The sequence below is a fragment of the Callorhinus ursinus genome, unplaced genomic scaffold (assembly GCF_003265705.2).
Source record: "Callorhinus ursinus isolate GAN/ISIS: 27379988/994484 unplaced genomic scaffold, GSC_fseal_2.0 scaffold28, whole genome shotgun sequence".
Taxonomy (NCBI): Eukaryota; Metazoa; Chordata; class Mammalia; order Carnivora; family Otariidae; genus Callorhinus; species Callorhinus ursinus.
In genome coordinates this window covers 10,041,271-10,057,768 of record NW_027397090.1, presented here as the reverse complement: position 1 = coordinate 10,057,768, position 16,498 = coordinate 10,041,271, and the positions used below count along the sequence as shown (strand labels likewise).

The 16,498-nt window shown below is 44.7% G+C and overlaps 1 protein-coding gene across 6 annotated transcripts in view; it reads left to right on the top strand.

Moving 5' to 3' along the window:
- Positions 1 to 16,498, top strand: part of PIP5K1B (phosphatidylinositol-4-phosphate 5-kinase type 1 beta) — a 297,076-nt gene that overhangs the window by 237,210 nt on the left and 43,368 nt on the right. The gene's annotated exons all lie outside the window — the stretch shown is intronic.

The following is a 16,498-nucleotide window of genomic DNA, read 5'->3' as shown; positions in this document are numbered from 1 at the left end:
TGCAGGAGACCCCCCCCCCACGGGGACCGGCGGCCACCTGAAGAGTAGGGACATCAGAGGAGGACAGCACCGACATTGCTGGGATAGTGGCCTGGACCACAGCTGCAACCAGAGACGCTACCCGAAGAAGGGAAAAAGAAAATGGGAGAGAAGTGGACCAAAGGCTTCCCTCCTCCCACCCCCTCATCTCCTGCCAGAGGAGCCTGAGGAATGTAGTGTGCCGACTCCTGGCCACAGCCTCGCAAGGCAGAGTCGAAGCAAGATGTAAATGACAGCCACAGGACACGGGGCAAAAAACAAGAAAGATGCAAGACCACTTCAAAAAAAAAGATTACAAAGATCCAAGCGTGACAAAGGTAGAGTGTGCATGCAGGAATGGGAATCAATTTAGACTCTAGACAGTAAAAGGAGTCACAGAGCCAATTTATTACCATGTCAATATAATAATCGTACGTAAAATAGCTGTAATTTGTTTTAATCATCTGTGTAATTGGAGACTCCAGTATTTACCACCAAGTTTGACCGTCGATACCCCTTTCCCTGGTACTGCTCTGGAGTGGATGCTGGTTATAAATACTCCTAGAAATGTCTCCACTAACTACTGGCACACAGGATAGATTAAATGTTCTTCAGCTCAAGAATTCCACAACGAGGTTAGTAAGCCTGGGAAATCCGGGTGAGACCCCCTCTGACAGAGCAGCAGATACATTTTGGAGGCAGGCTATCTGTCAGCCATGCTCTCGCAAAACGTTTTTACTTTATTTCCAATAATAGCCCCCTACACCCCATCTCATCAACTGAATATAACTCAGTCTGGAGCAAACACGCATGAGGGACAGCAGGTATGGTGTCACATTTTTTCTTTCTTAATGATGAAGAAAAGGGTTTAGTCAACTTTTCCCCAGTGTCAGGAAACTAGGTCACCAAGCAAATGAGCATATATGTTTGGAGGAGAAGAACTCTCCTCAGAATCCTGAAGCAAAACCCTGCCTTGTTACCCAGCCTCCCGAGAGATGCTCTCATTTGGGGAATTAAGACCATTGAGATGACAGGCGAATTGAAGAGTGGTATCACATCCCTTCCCAGTGGTGACTGAAGCACCTGCAGAGAAAATTGGAGCTTGATAGAAGCTTCATAATATACCTGTTGGATTAGCTTCCTCTAGCCAACCCCAGCAGAAAAAAAAAAAAAAGGATTTACGTCACATAGTCTGCACCTGGATTTTACTAGATGCCTTTTTTTTTCTCTCTCTCTTTTGACAAATCGTAGCATTGCTCCTGAAGTGATTAGCTTTTCAAATAATCCTCCATATATTTTGGCATGGGCAGGAAATTAAAGTGAATTTTTCAAATACCTGACATTTTATGAGGAATAATTTAGGATTCAGCATTAATTCAGAGAACACTCATATTTTTTCCTCCATCTTTTATTCATTTCTTCAAAATTCAAATATTCATTGAGCCAAACACACCAGACACGGTGTTAGGGGCAGACATTGATTCCTCTCCTCCTGGAGATCAGAGTCTAAAGGGGGAACGTGCAGGGCACCTGGGTGGCTCAGTCGGTTGAGCGTCTGTCTCTTGGTTTCAGCTCAGGTCATGATCTCAGGGTCGTGGGATCAAGCCCAGTGTCCAGCTCCACGCTCAGCAGGGAGTCGGCTTGGGATTCCCTCTCCCTCTCCCTCTGCCCCTCTCCCTGCTCAGGTATGCTTGCGCTCTCTCTCTCTCTCTCTCAAGAAATAAATAAAATCTTAATGGGAGAATGTGCCGCTACACATTGTAGAATATTTAGACTTTTTTTTTTACTGAGGTGTAATTCACACGTAACTTTATTTTAGTTTCAAGTGGACAACCTAATGATTTGATAATTATGCATATTGCAACATGGTCACCACAGTAAGTCTGGGTACCCTCTGTCACCGTACAAAGTTACCAAAAAAATTTTTTTCTTGTGATGAGAACTTCTAAGATTTACTCTGTTGGCAACTTTTCACAGTTGCCCTACAATATTGTTGCCATGCTGTGACCATGCTGTAACATTACATCCCCACCCCACCCCCATGGCTTATTTTATTTAAAGATTTTATTTATTTATTTGACAGAGAGAGACACAGTGAGAGAGGGAACACAAGCAGGGGGAGTGGGAGAGGGAGAAGCAGGCTTCCCGCGGAGCAGGGAGCCCGATGCAGGGCCCGATCCCAGGACCCTGGGATCATGACCTGAGCCGAAGGCAGACGCTTAACAACTGAGCCACCCAGGCGCCCCATGACTTATTTTATAACTGGAAATTTGTAGCTCTAGACCCCGTCACCCATTTCAGCCACCCCACAACTCCCCTTCTCCTGGAAACCACCACTGTATTCTCTGTATCTATGAGTTTTGTGTTTTGTTTTTGTTTTTTAGATTCCGGTGTAAATGAGATCATCCAGTCTGACTTATTTCCCTTTGACAAAATACTCTCAAAGTCCACCCAGGTTGTTGCAAATGGCAAGATTTCATTCTTTTTTTTTTTTTTTTAACATAGCTGAGTAGTACATTTTTTTGATGAATTGGTACGTGGTAATATTTCTAGGTGCCTTTCGTGCGTAAAGATTTTTTAATGGATCCAATTTATGGATAAGTCATACTGGGGGAAAAAAAAGTGGCAGAATGTTGGCCAACCTGTGGATATCCTAACTTACCAAAAATAACATCTTTTTCCATTTTCTGCCTCTTAATTCTTACACCAAAAGACTACATCTCTATTTCCCTTTTCAGCCTCTCATCTACCTCTCTGGGAGAATGATTTTCCAGTGGTAGAGGCATCTCTGTGGCCTTCCCCGTCCTGTGCCCTCCTTCATGAAACCCCTAGAGGCATACCTGTCTGGGCATGACCAGTCCCTACATCTAGGCTTCAGTGTGCTCCTCAAGAAATTCTTAGGCACACCTGAGTTTAAGAAAAAAAAAGTTCCTTGGAGGGGCGCCTAGTGGCTCAGTCGGTTAAGCATCTGCCTTTGGCTCAGGTCATGATCCCGGGGTCCTGGGATGGAGCCCTGCGTCAGGCTCCCTGCTCCGCGGGGAGCCTGCTTCTCCCTCTCCCTCTGCCTGCCACTCCCCCTGCTTGTGATATCTCGCCCTCTCTCTCTCTCTCTCAAATAAATAAGTAAATAAAATCTTTAAAAAAAAATTGAAAGTTCTTTGGAGATACCCCTCTCCCTCTCGATTTTCCCTGAGGGAGTGAAGAAATTTCTTTGCTTTGTGGTTCAGTTGAAACACAGACAGCCTCATTGAAGGAATTAAGAGAACATAACGAGAAATTCCTAAAATGCAACACCATGGCAGTAATGGGTGGGTGTTCAGATTACAGTGAAACAGGACCTCAGTTTCTTGCTCACACCTGCAGCCTACCTGGACATAGCCTAAGCACAGCTTCCCTTGCCTGAAGCAATGTCAGATGAGTAACACGTCTGGGGACTTCTCCAGCCTCTGCAGGCCTTCTGCCCAGCTCAACCTCTTTGAGGTGCCTCCTTTAGCTCACCCACTGCGTTCCCATTTGCTTTCTGAGCTGTCTTGTGTAGCTCTGTTATCCCATATGGAGTATGTGACCCCCGGGACGTGTGATCCGTGGTGAATGAACTTCTGCCAGGCTCCCGCCATCCCTCCTCCACGCACCGGTCCTCTGGTGCTGGGATCTGCCAGAGTCCCAGGTTTAATTTCTTCTCTGATATACCTCAAATATACACAAAGAGTAACAAATACACTTTCTCCCAAGGCAAGATGAGAATTGATCCTTTGTTTCATCCTCTGTGATCTGTGCAATTATCCCCCACAGTCGCCAGCTCTGTCTCCCTGTAATTTAGATGACTTGCTTGTCTTTGAGGGAAGAATTCCACCGGGGAAGTCAGTAGCTGGAAACTCCTGCTGAGCGCTCCCTGATGGCAGAGGAACTAACAGGCTCTGCCCCCTGCACGTGCCCTAAACGCATCTACCCAGCCAGCCCTTTGCTCTTAGCTCATCGTGGTCCTGGGTGTCGGGGGGATTAGGTAAGTGTAATGAGGGAATTAGGAGGCAGTAATAAAATCTGAAGTCAGAATAATATTAACCTAAAATGTAATTATTTAATAGCCCGCTTTCAAGGATAATAGTAATAAAGATGAAATATATAATGATGTAAAGGGACTCATTATTTTTCTGGCCAGCCTTATTAAAAATTAGCGTGTGGAAGGTCACCGAAGAACTTCAGAAGGGCCGGACTTGTTTTCTCAACAAAGGCTTGGGCTGAAATGGAAATGTCACCCTGACAGCCACTCGGAGGGCTCACGTGCTAACGTTTCGCTGTCTTCTCCTCCGTGATTCCTCATCACAGTGGAAGAATACTTCTGTGTATTTAAGCACTTCGTCTGAGAAGAGTTGTTTTATCTTTAATTTATACACGAGTGCCTCTGGGTTGGTGCCCTAATAATGCTCACAGCGTGACTGCTCATTTCCTTTGTCGTCCCTGAACTGTGACAGGAGAGAAGGCGGGGAGCCAAGGCCAAGCCAATGTGTGCCTTTTCCCCGCCCAGCCTCCCGAACCCTTTCCGGTCTTAGCAGCAACACTCTCCCTAAAAGAGTTCGGGGAACCTCAGGGTCCTTTTGGCATCGTGTCATGCAGCCCCCCTTTTGTTTTTCATTGTTTTGTATCAAAATTATATGCACGAAGTTTAACAAATAGTTGTATACAGTTTGTTAGGAAAAAAGAGCAGGTCCTAGTACACGTCGCTTTACACTTTATCGTCCCCAGATGCAACCACCTTCTGCTCTTCTGGCTGATTCCTTTGGCACTTAATTCCGTATCACGACATAGTATGCTAATAGCGCTATTTCTAGATCTCTCTGGTGTAGGCATTAGCTTCCCACAGTGGAAGATGGAGATTTCGCTGTGTTTTCCCCACTCCACCCCTACCGCATTTATGCACCCTTCCCACCCCATTCCCCCTGCAACTCCAGTATTGTTACCTCATGCTTGTGCTTCGATCTATATTGAGTGTTTTAGTATGACCGTATGAATACTATGTTTGCTTTCCCTCTCCGTACGACTCTGTTTTCCTTGTAATAAATATTACCTCATTCTTTTGTTTGCATAGCTTTCCACGTATTTGTCCTTAATGAAAGCCCAGACTCTGTACCAGTCATCTTAATTGCTTTTCCAACTGTTGAGAATGCATCAGGTTCTGTTCATTTCCTTGTCTTACAGAAGTTTCCCCAAAAAACCTTTGTACCTTCTGCAGTCTGGACTGCTTGCCCTGAGGCACACATGTTATATTGGAGTCTTCTCCCCATTCTGCGGATCCTGATCACCTCTTGTCTGTATCGGATCCCCTGGTTCTCATAACCTATATTTTCCTTTTTGTTTTTCCTTTGGCTTACCACCGCATTTGCGGGGAGCACATCCTCCAGTATCTAAGAAAAGGATTTATGAGAGGGAGAATATTCAAGGCCTCGCATGGCTAAGCAAGTCTTTATTCTCACCCCGACACTTGATTGACAGGTTAGCAGACCTAGAACTTTATATTGTACATCTCTCTTTTCAAAACTGTACAAGCTTTGTTCCATTATCCTCTAGTTTCTGGTTACTATTGAGAAATCTAGTGCACTTCTGATTCCTGAGCTTCTGTATCTGTCCTGTAGTTTTTCTCTAGGAGCTTGTAATCTCTTCCGTTTCCCCCTTTTGTCTCAATATTTCACGACCATATGCCTCGGGGTAGGTCTGTTTTCAGCCATCCTGTTGAACGCTCAGGGATTTTCAATCTGGAAACTCATGCTTTTGAGTTTGGGGAAATTTTCCTAACTTTTTAAATTTCCTCCCCCTCCATTTTCTTCTTTCTGAAGCTCCTTTTATGCATATAGGATCTCTTGGATTTATCCTCCAGTTTTCTTTACTTTTCTTTCTTCGTTTCTACCTGTTTGTCTTTCTGTCCGAGAGAGTTCCTTCACTTTTCTCCTAATGGTTCCACTGAGTTTCTTACTTCTCTTACCGTGTTCTCTGAGAATTCTTCTTTATTCACCGAGGTTCCCTTTTGTAACAATCTTTCCTTATTTCACACTTGTAATTTCTTTTCTCCGTGAGGCTATCAAAATTGTGGGGGTTTGGGGGGGTTTGCTCTGATTTTTGTCTTTGCTCCCTTTTTGGTCTCATTTCATACGGGATGCCCTTTTTCTGTTTGTTCTGGTCTGCATCCTTCATGTTGGAGGTCTTCCTCCGATTTCCAGAAATCCTGGCTTGTGCCTCAACCACAAGTTTGAATGGGAGAGAATACAAAGTTGCCTGGAAGCTTAAACACCTGAACGGGACGTGTTGAGCAAGCTTTATCATCTGACTGGATTCTCTGAGAGCAGTATCAACCTCGGTATTTGCCAGTTTTTGCTGTGGAGCTGGTCAGGTTTCCCTGTGGAAGATCCTTCCAGGTTCTTGCTTGGGGGCGGGGGGGGGGGGGGGGGGGGGGGCCTGGCTGTCAGCCTGGCCGGGACCTGGGGCAGGAAAGAGGACTGGGTGTCTCAGCATCTAATAGGCATACATTCACGTAATTGCTCTCTTTTCCCCCTCTGCCACTGTATCCCTGGGTCTAGATGCCTCTGCTCTAGATCCTCATCAGAGGGGGGAAAAGAAGCCTTCCTGTGTTCTGCCTGAATGGGGCAGAGCATCTGCCTGGCTCCGTGTCTCTTTGCGTCCCCAGTGCTGGCTTCACAATCAGTGCCTTGGGTTTTTCTCTCTCCGTTGCCACCTGTCCATGTGCTTTCCAGGCCCCAGAATGCTGTAGATGTTAGATGTTAGCCTCCCCGCAACTTCTACCCGTTTTAAAGGGCTAGGTCTTCTTTTAACCCTTCGCTAGTTTTAGAGGGGTTGCAGGTGACCGGTCAGAAGGGATTTGAGCTTCTTTGTCTAGAGTGGCCCCCAGACTCGCTAGGGGAGAATCCTGAGGGAGTGACTTCAGAGCAGAACTGGAACTAGGACCCCCGCTTCCTGGCTCCTTGCTCAGCACAGCCCTTTTCAGAATAGGCAAAATCATCAGTCATGGCTTCCTCCATCATGAGTGTGTCTGGTTGGGTGCGAATGAGTTCGGGAAGCTATTTTGCGAAGAGATTCTTTGTATTTTTGCATTGACTGTTAGGTCATCAGGAGACTGTACACTGGGATGCATCAGGGGTCTTCCCAAGGCCTTCATGCTCTGCAGGCAAGCCCCCCGCCAGGGAAGGGCAAGTGGAAAATGCTGACAAGACAGCAGGGGCCGGACTAAGTTATGTTTCGTTTTTAACTTCTGGGCCTCTTCAGCCTTCCCACAAACATGTGGGAACAAATGGGGTTACAGTCAAATGCCCAGATTGCACGGGTGTTTGTCCCGTCTGCTGTGGTGGAGGTCCCCCTGGCAGGGACCCTCCAAAGATACCTGTAGGTCCCCAGAGGTGTCTCCTGGGTGCTCACCAGCAGCTCCTATCCCACTGAGAGCTGTCACCGCCCCATCCTGCCTCAGTGGCACCTCTGTCCCAGAGCTCTGTGGCACATGGGGAACAGCTCCCTTGTTAGAGGGGCCCCAGAGCAATACTACTTGGGCTTGATGTTTTACAGACTTTCAGTAAAACAGCTCTTCCTAGTTTTTTACTTAAATTTCTCTTGCCTGCCACCCCCTGCCTTCCCCTCTCTCCCTTGTTCTCCCTCCCTCTCTCTGTCTCTCTGTTTCCCTGTCTCTCTCTCCCTCTCACCCCAGTAATCACACCTGAGTCCTTGGAATTTGCTCTCCACACCTAACTAAACATATCCTCTGGTACTGAAGACATGATTCAGTTCATTTGCTTTCATAGACCTGTCTAATCCCTCAGCAAATACACTTGCCCTGGGCCTGCCCACAGCCTACCAGTCCCATCTAAATCCTGCCAGTGGACATCACTTCGTCTCCCTTCTCAGGCTGGGACCCTTACCACATCTGTTCATAGTTTCTCCCGTACTTTAATTCAATATCCCCAGACGTATCGGGAGGGCCTTCCAGTCACAGGCTCTTCTATAAGATGCTAGGGAGGATGGAAAAGATGGAAAACCTCTGCTATTGAGAAACTGTAATATTTGGGGTTTTTTTTAAGATTGTATTTATTTGTCAGAGAGAAAGAGAGCACAAGCAGAGGGAAGGGCAGAGGGAGAGGGAGAAGCAGACTTCGCTGAGCAGGGAGCCCCGACGCAGGGCTCGATCCCAGGACCCCGGGATCATGACCCGAGCTGAAGGCAGACGCCTAACCAGCTGAGCCACTCAGGTGCCCCAGACTATAATATCTAAGTAGATAGGCGCAGTGAGCTGGGAGAAGAGCAAGGAAGGCTGACTGGCCCAGCGCCGGTGTGGGGCCCACAGCACAGGAAGCAGGCTAAAGACAAAAGCTGCACATCCCTCAGTCCTGCCCATTTCGTTGGTATAACAAGTGCTCAGAAAATGTATTTTCATTTTCCAAATGCACCCTTTGAGGTGCTTAAGCGTGGTTGAACTAAGAAGGTGCTCAGCAAGGGGAATGCTATTCTATTAAAAAGTCTCATTCCAAGAAAGTGTGTGTTGCTCACGAGCTTCTAGCCCTGTTTGTAACCCTTATGAATACCTCTGGCTGTTCAAGTGCAGACAGGTGCGTTGAGCTCATCGCCTCACGCTCTGTGACAGTTTCTCAGTGTGCTCTCAATTGTCACTCAATCCCATGTGTCATTCTGTGGTTGAGACAGATTTAAAATTCATCTCTTTGTCTCCGGGCCATAAAAACAGTTGTCAATACACAGTGGGCTCCCACAGAAAGCCCCTGTGATGTCTGGAGAGCTAGGGAGCTGGATGTTTTTGTTGAAGAACACACAGCTCCCAGATGTAAGTGGGGGACGGCTCTTCTTTGCCAGGACTGGAAGGTGAGTCACCTGAGTGCAGGCCTCAGAGGGAAATAATTGCATGAATTCTGGGGAATGATGAGAGCTTTGTATTTTTAGAGCACTTCCCTAGTAATGTTTAGGAAGTCTTTTACTCTACCGTTATGGAAGACTTTTTTGGAAAACTGGTGAGTTATAGTGTATTCATTAATTAATGCACAATTTTTACATCTTTTGTTTATGATAACAATCCAGAGAGCATGTATTGAATATCTGCTCTGTCCCACATAGTCTGCCACACAATTCATAGATACCATTTTGTTCAGTGCACCTGTCAACCCTATGAGGTAGGTGCCAGTGGACTTAGTGAAAGGGACTTACTTAGAAATAGACATGACAGGAACAACGAAAAGTCAATTATTAGGGGGCCTGGCTGGTTCATTCGGTAGAGCGTGCGATTCCTGATCTCAGGATTGTGAGTTTGAGCCCCACATTAGGTGTAGAGATTGCTTAAAAATAAAATCTTAAAAAAATAATAAATATTTAAAAAGTCAATTATTATCAAGGCCATTGTGTACCCACATCCAAAACATAATTACCTGGCCCCTAAAATGAACTTCTAGATACAAATGAAATTTTTTCCTCTAAAATCTATCATTCTTCATTATTAATACATTCTCAAATGCATCATTTGACAGCATTCCTATTTTTGGAGCTCATGAAATGTGACCTTAGTTAATTAGGAAATGGCCCCATATCTGACAAAAAGAACACAATTAAAATAGCAAATAGTCTAGTCCTTGGAATCATGTTACAATTTAGGCTTAGATGCATGGTTCTTGCGTATTTATATGTCGCTAGAGAATGTGTAAGATGGCTTATGAAATCTCATTGCTTTGCAATGAGAAGTAGAAGTGAGCCTGGTATTAGTTAGAAATGTTTTCAGCCTAAGTAACAGAAAACCTGTTGGTAAGCACAGAATAAACTAGAACTTTCCAACCTATATGGGGAAGCCCTCAGGTGAGCCACAAAAAGATTTGCGGAGATACATATCCCCTCAGTCTTCAGGATGGTGATGGGGGCCTAGGGCAGCTGAAACCCTAGTGTTACTCACTTCAGGTACCAGCCATCTCCTCCAGTTCCCAGAGAGGTATACAACTATTATCATGTCTTCTTTTTTTTTTTTTTAATAATATTATGTTGTGTTAGTTACCATACAATACGTCATTAGTTTATTAGTTTTTGATGTGGTGATCCACGATCCATTGTTTGCATATATCACCCAGTGCTCCATGCAGTACGTGCCCTCCTTAATACCCATCACCAGGCTAACCCATCCCCCACCCCCTCCCCCCTCCCCTCTAGAACCATCAGTTTGTTTCTCGGAGTCCATAGTCTCTCATGGTTCATCTCTCCCTCCGATTTCCTCCCCCCTTCATTTTTCTCTTCCTTCTAATGTCCTCCATGCTATTTCTTTTTTTTGTTTTTTTTGGGGGGTTTTTTTTGTTTTTTTTTCAAGATTTTTATTTATTTATTTGAGAGAGAGAATGAGAGAGAGAGAGAGCATGAGAGGGAAGAGGGTCAGAGGGAGAAGCAGACTCCCCGCTGAGCAGGGAGCCGGATGCGGGACTCGATCCCGGGACTCCAGGATCATGACCCGAGCTGAAGGCAGTCGCTTAACCAACTGAGCCACCCAGGCGCCCCTCCATGCTATTTCTTATGTTCCACAAGTAAGTGAAACCATATGATAATTGACTTTCTCTGCTTGACTTATTTCACTTAGCATAAGCTCCTCCAGTCCCATCCACGTTGATGTAAAAGTTGGGTATTCATCCTTTCTGATGGCTGAGTAATATTCCATATTATCATGTCTTCTGAGTGTCAAGACACAAAGAACATTGGGTAGCACTGGTTTAAAATATAATAAAGATATTAGCTACCCTTCTACTCTGCCATCCTCCACTTTTTGTTTTTACTTGTCCTATTTGTTGCCCCATGGTTACAGAGTGGCTGCCACAGCGCAGACATCATGTCCTCACTCCGGTGGTCTGGGGAGGAATTCCCCAGTTGTGACCTGGCAGCATCCTCCTAACGCTCATGGCCAGAAGGAGACCACATGACCACCTCTGCCACCTCCACCCCAAGACTACTGATCTCCACCCACTACCTAAACTCAAAATTGGGGATTCTCTTAGCAAAGACAAGGAGCTGTGGCAGTTGTGCAGGCAACAGTGGGTACAGCCACTGCCAAACACAGCCTGTAAAAAAAAAGCAAAGATTTGTGGTTTTTGTTGGTTTGTTTTTTTTTTTTATGAGACAGATATTCTGCTTCTTGAGTAGATTGTTTCACAAAATACCACCCACAGGATCATTTTCCCCCAAAACTAAAAGTCTCCTCTGTGGAAGTGAGCTTGAAAGAGAGCATCCTTCAGACAAGAGAAAGTTTTGTGTGAATCTTAAGACAGTCCAAGAAATGTAAGTTTTCTCAATAGTCATTTTTTTTGAGACAGCAGAACAGCACTTGTGATTTGGTAGCTTTGAGTTCTAGAACTAGGTACAATTTTTTGCCATTTTTTTTCCTGTTTAGGAGTTGACTACTTTTTCCATTATGGATTACGTTTGCATTAATATTTTTAATTATTCTTTAAATCTGATGACTCTTCAGAATGTCATATGAGATATCTCAAGACTTGGACCACAGAACTCAGTTTGTTTCATTTTGTAAATGCTGAATTGAAAGGCATTGTGATACCATTGTGTCACCCCACAAATTTTAGAAAATTACCTTTTCTTTGTTCAACAAAACATTTCAATATAATTCAACCTTGGGCCAAATTCTGCTTGTTAATAACCGTGATCCCTAAGATTCGCACAGTCTCTAAATCCTGATGATTCTGTTTCTCAACCTAAAATGCCACCTTTCTTTTACTCTTAAAAAGAACCTTTTCTCGGGGCGCCTGGGTGGCTCAGTTGGTTGAGTGACTGCCTTCAGCTCAAGTCATGATCCTGAAGTCCCGGATCGAGTCCCGCATCGGGCTCCCTGCTCAGTGGGGTGTCTGCTTCTCCCTCTGACCCTCCCCCCCTCAGGTGCTCTCTCTCTCTCTCTCATTCTCTCTCTCTCTCAAATAAATAAATAAAATCTTTTAAAAAAAAAACTTTTCTCAATGCGTTAATTAAAAAAACACTTATATTTGATTTAGATTATTATGCATAATCACTTGACCTTTCCAAAATACCACAACCATCCAGGACCGTCTACATAATTTGTAGGATCCCATGCAAAATTAAAGTGTGTGGTCCCTTGTTCAAAAATTAAGAGTGTCAAGATACTAATAGCACTGAAGTGAGCAAGGGGCCTCTGCAGGTCACGTGCCCATGAAGCCAGCCCTGCAGCCATTTCCAGAGGGAAGATCCTTTTGATGTTTCTTCCAATAATAGTTTACTTTGGTTCAGCTATTCAAGGGGGCCCCACTGCTAAGAGCTCGTGACTACAATAGTAGTTGGGGACTTCATTCTACCGTCTTCACCTGAAACTCTGCATTTCACATATATCCTGGAGCTCAGTCATGCAGCTGTTAGACTTGACTTCCCACTGTGGGCATGCAGTATTTGGTGATGGCAATTTGCAGGTGCTTTCTTCCTGCTCTGAGCGTAGCAGAAAGAAGTGGGTCACATTTTTCAAGTTAAATTAAATTAAAACTTGAGATCTGATCCCCAAGGGGAAAAGACCTTGAAGAAAAACCTCTCCCCTGTTTCTCAGCTCCTGGAAGTCGGTAGAGCTCCTTCTTTCTCCCATCCCCTGTTTTTCAGCCCAGTGTGTCTGAGCACCTGCTTCTCATGTCAGGAGGAAATGAAAGCGGTAGCAGTTTTCTTGCCAGTGCCCGTCTTTAAACTAAACTCTCTGGGGCACCTGGGTGGCTCAGTCGGTTAAGCATCTGCCTTCAGCTCAGGTCATGATCTCAGGGTCCTGGGATTGAATCCCACATCGGACTCCCTGCTCAGTGGAGAATCTACTTCTCCCTCCCCCTTCCCCCCAACTTGCGGTCTCATTCTCTCTCTCTCTCTCACTCACTTTCTCTCTCTAATAAATAAAATCTGAACATAAAAAAAATAAAAGCAACTGATAATAAATAATAAATTAATTAATTAATAAATAATAAATAATAAATAAATAAATAAAAAACTTGCTTCCCTTGTGCTCCTAAGTCATCATTCTTCTTGGAGACAGCCTTTAGATCCAGGCTTGTCTAAGGCTTCCTTGACTTGCTCCTTTTGAACTTTGAATCAGATAGATGCTTAGAAATGTATGTGGTTCCACCCTCCCCCATAGAGGCCCTTTACAAGAACACCGTGGACTGAAGTGTCTCTTAGGGTTTACAGGAGGATGGTCTGATGCCATCGAGAGAGGACCTTCAGAAAAGTAAAGAGCTAGTATTTATTCAGCACACGCAAGCATCCGGTCTTCCTTATCTCAGACCAGGGGCGTGTCTCAGTGTGCGGAGCTCTCCATAAATCGGCACCCCTGTGGAGGGTGTGAGGGGTGCTGTGGAGGGGGCTCCCCCGGATCTGCCCCAGAATAAGCTGTCCTGACTTCCATGCCGTCCTGGAAGCTGATGGAGCTGGCATGGGGAGGCAGGCTAAGGGCTCTTCTTCCCAAGGGGGAGAGTCAAAACCCATGCCCACAACAAAAACAACCACCATGCCTAGAAGTTACAAAGAGATGATTGTTCTGTTGAAGGAAGAGTTTAATGGTGAAGGGCAGAGCAACATCACGTGGCTGGTTAGCTAGAATGCCTCGAAGCTTCCTTGTAACCCTGCCATTCTGGGGTTTCTCTTGAGGTAACTCCCACAAGAGGAGTGCTTGATGACAACAGATACAGAGCCTCATGGGAAGAGAAGGACACTTCTTCCACAGATAGAAACCCTCTCTTCCCTTCATTATGAACAGACCAAAACCAAACCCGCACATGTGTCGGCCTCAGATAGACCTGAGCCTTAACACCGCCTGCACTTGGCACAGTGTGCTTCCTACAAGGAAACCGTAAGACCGTATAGCCAGAATGTCCAGCCTGGACAGGTAAGCTGGCTTCGAGACTCTTGAACTAGAATGCCACTGGGCCGGCCACCAGCGACATGACTTTACCTCCCAGGCCTCAGTCCCCTCACCTGTAACAGTAATGACGTCTGCCTTACAAGAGTACTGTGAGCACAAGACAGGGAAACGTCTATGATGACTATCCATTCAATGCCTAAAATGTAACGTATACTTAAATATCCATTTTTTTAAGATGTCCCTTCAAATATTTTTGTCGACATACCACAAAAAGTCACCATGTGCAACTGGCGGGATCACAGGGCACCTAGAATTCTCCTGAGTCCCCAGGGATGAACAGTTCTGTATTCTGTCTGCATTACTCCTGGACCTCCAGTTGGGAAGCTGGTTCCAGCTAGGGACTAGTTCCAACCAGTGACTCTGAAGCTGTGATTTAATTTGAAAGTTCAAGGTGAAATACGAGGGGCCAGAGGGTATATGTTCTAATTGCCACCTCTGATGGACGGACAGTCTAGTTTTGAAAGACATAGCCTTTCAGCCTGAATTAATACCAATCATGGACTAGGAATGGTTTAAAGAAACTAACCCATTTCTGAATCCCTAACACATAGCAAACATACAAAGTTTGTCCAATAAATGAATGATGAGGTAAATGAGGTTACTCTTCAACCTTTGGATTAACCATAAAATGATACCAGAGTGCTATATATAGTAAGGATTAAAAGATCCAACCTAGGGGGCGCCTGGGTGGCTCAGTCGTTAAGCGTCTGCCTTCGGCTCAGGTCATGATCCTGGGGTCCTGGGATCGAGCCCCGCATCGGGCTCCCTGCTCAGAGGGAAGCCTGCTTCTCCCTCTCCCACTCCCCCTGCTTGTGTTTCCTCTCTCGCTGTGTCTCTCTCTGTCAAATAAATAAAATTAAAAAAAAAAGATCCAACCTAGTTCCTCAGTAGTTCCATACATAAGTCATCCAAATCAAAAAAATACGGATATCTGTCCTTCTCCATTAAAAAGAAAAAGGAATTAGTGTTCAAAAAGCACAAACATGGGTATATGTCTGAGGGCAGAGGAGCCACCTGAACTCTCAATGGCTAAAACAGGGACAGTTGGAGCAATAAAATAATGTAGCATTGAATTATAACCCAAAGAATAAATATGCATCCATACTGATATTAATATATGGCTGAATGAATGAATGGGGGAAAACAGACAAATCTCCAATGCAGAAGAATTCCAAATAATTTATGTAGCTACTCTGTCCTCAAAAGGTAAAGCATGCCTCCCCATACCTTAAGTCTGGGCTGCACTTGGTAGTTTATATCCAAAGAGTACAGTATGGAAAGAGAAGTAGGAGTAACCTTACCGTGTAGAAACCTGATAAACACCATCCTGGCCAGGCAACCAGGGTTAACATCATCAGTGTAAGTCATGTTAATAGTATATACCCTCGATATCAGGTGATGAGAATGGTGCTTTACCTCTGTGATCTTCTTCCCCAAAACCTATAAATCCTGTCTAAACATGAGAAACATCATTCAGGGGCATCTGGGTGGCTCAGTCGGTTAAGCGTCTGCCTTTGGCTCAAGTCATGATCCCAGGGTCCTAGGATCAAGCCCTGTATCAGGCTCCCTGCTCAGTGGGGAGTCTGCTTCTCCCTCTGCCGCTCCCCCTGCTCGCTTGCTCTCTCTCTCTCTCTCTGTCAAATAAATAAGTGAATAAAAATTTTTAAAAACCTTTAAAAGAAGAAACATCACTCAAACCCCAATCATGGGACATTCTACTAAATACCTATTGAGTACTCCTCAAAAGTGTCAAATTCTTCAAAACAAGGAAAGTTTAAGAAACCATCACAATCTATAGGAACTCAAGGAGATATGATGACTAAATGTAATGTGATATCCTGATGGGACCCTGGGACAAAAAAAGAACATTCCGGAAAACTTACAAAACCCCAGTATACTATGGGGTTTAGTTTAAAAAAAAAAAAAGGAGTCAGTGCTTTTTCCCTCAAAAGTGACATCCCCAAACCCTATACCACAATCATGTGTTGTAGTAGCACTTCATTATAATGTGATTTTGAGGGATTATGTCTGAAAATGACCTCTTGAGGCTTTTCTTGAAATAAGGTATATTTAATATACCAGTGGTACACACAAGGACAATTCAGTCATCTGTCTAATAGTATGGGTCTTTTTTTGCAGCTAGGCTTAACTGTGATTATTATGCAGATTATATTTTAACCTGCCATGGAATCTCAATCCATATAAGGCTGGATGTGGATAACTTTGGCTCTTACAGCTCAGACTTCCTAGTCTCCAGAAGTTTTTCATGCATATGTACCAGGGGTAAGGAAAAGTTTCCTGCTTATATTTAGTGGTCCATATCGGACATGCAAACACCTATGATTTTTTTATGTCCCAAATGTAGGAAACCAGGCTGTGTATCTTTGAGGGAAAGGTCCATATCGGACCATGCTCCAGAGTCGTAGACTGTCACTTGGCAACCCTTGTCATCATCTTTTTGCTCTTTTTGCATCCATGCCAGCCTATTCCATGCTCAAGGAGATGAAAGTCAAAGTCAGAAGGCAAATGGTTTGTCTGAAA